The sequence below is a fragment of the Emys orbicularis genome, chromosome 19 (genome assembly GCF_028017835.1).
Source record: "Emys orbicularis isolate rEmyOrb1 chromosome 19, rEmyOrb1.hap1, whole genome shotgun sequence".
Lineage (NCBI taxonomy): Eukaryota > Metazoa > Chordata > Testudines > Emydidae > Emys > Emys orbicularis.
Window position 1 is genome coordinate 1148259 of NC_088701.1, and position 6000 is coordinate 1154258.

Consider the following 6000-nt stretch of genomic DNA (forward strand, 5'->3'; position numbering starts at 1 on the left):
CCCTACAGACAGCCCCTCTTCCCAGAGCCAGCCCCCTCCTGTCTCCCCCACAACCCCTACCCCACCTCCCACCCCACCCCCACTTCCCTACAGACACCCCCTCTTCCCAGGCTAGCCCCCCACCTCCCCTACAGACAGCCTCTCTTCCCAGAGCCAGCCCCCTCCTGCCCCCCCACAACCCATACCCCACTTCCTACTGCCCCCCCACCTCCCCACAGACATCCCCTCTTCCCAGGCCAGCCCCCCCTCCCCACCCAGCCTCCCCACACCACATCTCCCCCACCTCCCCTACCCTACAGACAGCCCCTCTTCCCAGAGCCAGCCCCCTCCTGTCTCCCCCACAACCCCTACCCCACCTCCCACCCCACCCCCACTTCCCTACAGACACCCCCTCTTCCCAGGCTAGCCCCCCCACCTCCCCTACAGACAGCCCCTCTTCCCAGAGCCAGCCCCCTCCTGCCCCCCACAACCCATACCCCACTTCCTACTGCCCCCCCACCTCCCCACAGACATCCCCTCTTCCCAGGCCAGCCCCCCCTCCCCAGCCAGCCTCCCCACCTCCCCTACAGACAGCCTCTCTTCCCAGAGCCAGCCCCCTCCTGCCCCCCCACAACCCATACCCCACTTCCTACTGCCCCCCCACCTCCCCACAGACATCCCCTCTTCCCAGGCCAGCCCCCCCTCCCCAGCCAGCCTCCCCACGCCCCATCTCCCCCCCTCCCCTACCCCCTTCCCTACAGACAGCCCCTCTTCCCAGAGCCAGCCCCCTCCTGTCTCCCCCACAACCCCTACCCCACCCCCACTTCCCTACAGACAGCCCCTCTTCCCAGGCCAGCCACCCCACCTCCCCTACAGACAGCCTCTCTTCCCAGAGCCAGCCCCCTCCTGCCCCCCACAACCCATACCCCACTTCCTACTGCCCCCCCACCTCCCCACAGACATCCCCTCTTCCCAGGCCAGCCCCCCCTCCCCAGCCAGCCTCCCCACGCCCCATCTCCCCCCCATCCCCTACCCCCTTCCCTACAGACAGCCCCTCTTCCCAGAGCCAGCCCCCTCCTGTCTCCCCCACAACCCCTACCCCACCTCCCACCCCACCCCCACTTCCCTACAGACAGCCCCTCTTCCCAGGCCAGCCCCCCCACCTCCCCTACAGACAGCCTCTCTTCCCAGAGCCAGCCCCCTCCTGCCCCCCACAACCCATACCCCACTTCCTACTGCCCCCCCACCTCCCCACAGACATCCCCTCTTCCCAGGCCAGCCCCCCCTCCCCAGCCAGCCTCCCCATGCCCCATCTCCCCCCCATCCCCTACCCCCTTCCCTACAGACAGCCCCTCTTCCCAGAGCCAGCCCCCTCCTGTCTCCCCCACAACCCCTACCCCACCTCCCACCCCACCCCCACTTCCCTACAGACAGCCCCTCTTCCCAGGCCAGCCCCCCCACCTCCCCTACAGACAGCCTCTCTTCCCAGAGCCAGCCCCCTCCTGCCCCCCACAACCCATACCCCACTTCCTACTGCCCCCCCACCTCCCCACAGACATCCCCTCTTCCCAGGCCAGCCCCCCCTCCCCAGCCAGCCTCCCCACACCACATCTCCCCCACCTCCCCTACCCTACAGACAGCCCCTCTTCCCAGAGCCAGCCCCCTCCTGTCTCCCCCACAACCCCTACCCCACCTCCCACCCCACCCCCACTTCCCTACAGACACCCCCTCTTCCCAGGCTAGCCCCCCACCTCCCCTACAGACAGCCTCTCTTCCCAGAGCCAGCCCCCTCCTGCCCCCCCACAACCCATACCCCACTTCCTACTGCCCCCCCACCTCCCCTACAGACAGCCCCTCTTCCCAGAGCCAGCCCCCTCCTGCCCCCCCACAACCCCTACCCCACTTCCTACTGCCCCCCCACCTCCCCACAGACATCCCCTCTTCCCAGGCCAGCCCCCCCTCCCCACGCCACATCTCCCCCACCTCCCCTACCCCCTTCCCTACAGACAGCCCCTCTTCCCAGAGCCAGCCCCCTCCTGCCCCCCCACAACCCATACCCCACATCCCACCTCCCCACAGACATCCCCTCTGCCCAGCGCCAGCCCCACTGGCCAGCTCCCTCCTGCCCCCCACTCCCATCTCCCCTACAGACACCCCCCCCACCTACCCCAGCTCCGGGGTCGCGCTCCCCGCCCAGGCGGCCCGAGCCCAGCCGCCGCCGCTGCTGCTCCAGCTCCCTCAGCTCAGCCGTGAGGCCGCCTCCCATTGGGCCCATGAGACGCCCGCTCCCATTGGCCGTTCGCACGTCCTGCCCGCCCATTGGCGGCGCGCGCCCCAGCGGCCAGGCCCGGATGGGGGGCGAGGGGGGAGGCGGAGAAACGGACGCGCCCCGCCCACAGAGGAGAGGAGGCGATGCTCATTGGCTGCCACAGCCGGCCCCGCCCCGTTCACAGCTGGATGGGGGCGGGCACAGCTGGATTGCAGCCGAGCCGGGCGGGGCCAGGCCATTAGGGGAGGGGGTTTGCGCCTCCCCCCGCACAACACAATAATTAATGGGGGGGGCCGGGCCCCCCAGCCCTTGCTCGGTCTGCTTCTGCCTTGCACCCAGCGAGGTGTAGACCCGGCCGCTTCTTCCCCTCGCCGGAGAGATTCCCCTAGGGCGCCAGGTGACGTTTTTATATGCACAGGTAGGTGCAGTTTAATGCTACCGCCTGTGTTAATTTCAATACCCAAGTAGGTGTTTGCAGTATAAATGCCCAAGAGCTGATATTCTGCATAGTTTTAAACAAAAATGATACAAGATGAATTATGCAAAATCCCTTATGAAAGGCTCTCAAAGCACTTTACAAACATTAAACTTCAGCATACCCCTCCGCAGGGGCAGTCTAGTGTCCCCATTTTACAGATTGGAAAACTGAGGCACAGAGAAATTAGATAAAACAACGAGGAGTCCTTGTGGCACCTAAGAGACTAACAAATTTATTTGGGCCTAAGCAATTCCTTTGTGCTTTCTTCCACACCACTCCTGTGCAGGACGGGTTGTCTATGAACAACCCAAAAGTAGGTCATTGGCCTCCCTCACCGCCCTCCTAAGAGTTCGCTTTTGGTTGTAGACATGAGGACAAAAAAATAAATTAATCTTGTGCTGGGGTGTTGAGAGCACTGCCTGTCATGCTGACCAAGGCTCCGTGTTTCCTTCTACACCCCTCTCTGTCGTCACCTGGCGGCTCGTCTTATGCGGACAGTGTCCGCTTTTGGGGGAAGGGCTCCCCCTTCGGTTCTGTGTTTGTACAGTAGGGTCCTGCTCCATGGAGGGGGAGGGCTCCTAGATACTACAATCATAGAAACAAGGAACAATAAGCTAGGCAGGTATATTGTAACGGCCCAAGCCGACTGATTCAGGTTTATACATTCATTCATGCTCTTAAAAACCAGGTTCCCAATACAAAAGCTGGGGGCTAGAGTTGTGCCAAAGGCTGGATTAGAGGAGTGGACGTGTAGCTACGCACTAGCGCTAGCAAGTGACTGAATGGCCTTGGGCTCTAAAATAGCCTCTGGGAGTTTTCACATTCCTGCCAGCTCACTGATTCTTCCCCCATCTCCCAGAGACCAACTTCTCTTGAGTTTGGAATTGGGCCATGAATCATTCCAAACAGTGCAAAGGATTTTCACAGCCACCCACACATCCGCCCACCCTGCTGGCAAGGAGCTGCCTTCACTTTCACATCTAGAAAAAGGCGGAGGGGTGGAGGCCAGTGGTGTAGGAGAGGTTATAAAAACATGAAGAATAGAATCAAGGGAAAGGCTGAAAGGGGAGGCACTTGTGAGAGGAGCGAAGCAGTGGTGAAAACTGAAGAGTAGGGTCTGAAGCTGTTTATGACTCCGCAGCTGGCTAGGAGCTCACTAGATAACAATGGAGCCTGCTGTAGAGAATCATCATCTCACAACATGACACAGAACCAAGGTCACACTGGCTGGGCCGCTGTTCTGCTCACTCACCACTGCCGGATCCTCCAGCCAGAACCCCCCCAGGAGTGCTGGGTGAAGGCGGATTTGGATCGTGTCTCCCAGACCTCGCTGGCCTGTCACTCTTCATGCCAAGGCTCATGCTATCACCAAGCAGGCCCCCTCTGGCTCCAAGAAGGGCCGGAGAACTTTTAAACGCAGGTTTTAGGCCTTCGGGCACAGATCTTGCCAGCTGGCTCGTGAGGTGTTGATTTGTAGCACTGCATGTTTTCCAATCTCACCCTGTAACCAGTCACACTTTCCATGGGGCCTTCAGGCCAGGAAGTTAAGGCGGGGAAGAGAACATTTTATCTCCATTTTACAGATGGGGAAATGGAAGCACGGAGAAGGGAACAGACTTGTCCAGGGGATCTGTCCCCACAGGTATTGCTGGTACCTACCTACCACACACAAGCCAGGGGACACGTCACTTGTCCAGCATTTCGCTCAGAAATTTCTATTTGTGTGCCCCCAAATCCCTGATACATATATTTCCCCCTCAACCTTCCTCCCCCCACCCGCACTAGCTCTGGGTACACAACAGCTACTGTGTTTCGTAGTACATGGAGTCCCAGCCGAAGCTAGGGAGTCGGATAATAAATGCCTTTATTCGGTCAGTCGAGTTGTCTCCCTTCCTGGCAGCTTCTGAAAATGCAGGAAATGAAGCTAGTGACCCAGGGTCCCCATCTCATCTGCAGCCTGCCTCCTTGGGCCATTAGCCTACCAGCAAAAAAAGCCACCACAGCTCTCCAGCCAGGACACAGCAAGGGCCACTCGTGGGCATATGCTGATTTACCGCCCTGCCAGCCCGTTAACCCCCCCATTGTTCAAAGCTTCCTGGTGCGACCATGTTCTGAGCGTGCCCCAACACCTGGCTGGCAGCAGCGTGGGAAGGATGCTCCAATGCACAGACAGCTGCGCCACCTCCTCTCTCCCGTTTGTGCAGATGAGTTTGTGCCCCACCCCCTTCGCTAGGTGTTTTGGTCTCACCCCCCTTGATGCTGGCTGCGGGGGGGACAGACGGCTTCCAACGGGTCTTTGCTGCGGCAGAGCCTTTCTGTGCTTGGAGCCCAGTCAACACGCCCTGGGCGGAACCAGCAGAACCTGGGCCTAATGCCCAAGCCCTTCCCACCCATTGGGAAGGCCTGGCCCAAGGCCAAGGAATTGCATAAGGAAGTTTTGGTGTGGAGTCAGCACAGCATGATCCCAGCTGGACCAGAGTCAACCTGGCACCCCTAAGCCCATCGATACTCTACCGCCGGCTCCCTGCTTTGCCACACCCAGGCACGGGATTCACCTCTTAAAATGCAGGTGGGTTTTGCCTTGTGCCAGTCTACCCTGGCACTTCCTAGGGCTGCTCCCCCTTTGAATGCGGCAAGGCAGGCCGGTTACCCGCAGCCCTTCTGAGCGCAGGGCACTGAGCCAGAGCTTGGCACTGGAGACGTTCACAGCAGCACCAGAAATAACAGAGCCACTGGGCACAGCATGGCCAAGCCAGCCAAGCTCTGCGTCCCCATCACTGTAGGGTGTAGGTCTGCTGTCCCCCTGCCACTGGGCGTAGGCGCCATGCCCTGTGCACTCCCCGACCTACTGGTGAAACGGTCACCTTAGCATGGGACAATGCTAGACAGCCAGGCAGCTGGTAAGGAAAGCACGAGACTGCTTACCCACAGTGCCGGTCAGCAGAGCTGGGCCTACGCCTCAGGCCCAGTCACAGCACAGCCCACTCCTCCGGGCCGGGAGATGGCCAAGGCGGCACAGGAGCTAACCCAAGGTGCAGGGTGGCTGGTGTGTTTGCCTGCAGGCCCTGCCAGGTGCCACGGCAGCCCATACAGTTTGTTTTGGCCACCAAGGGCTCCCGCAGACTAGGGAGGCCAATGCATTCAGGCTGGCCTGCAACGTAACTCCCAGCACCAGGGACAACTTCTTAGGTCGATTTCTCTCTTTTCAGAAGCCACAACAAAAGCACAGCAGCTTACACGACTCTGCCCCCAGCAAGTCCGCTCCACGCTCAGC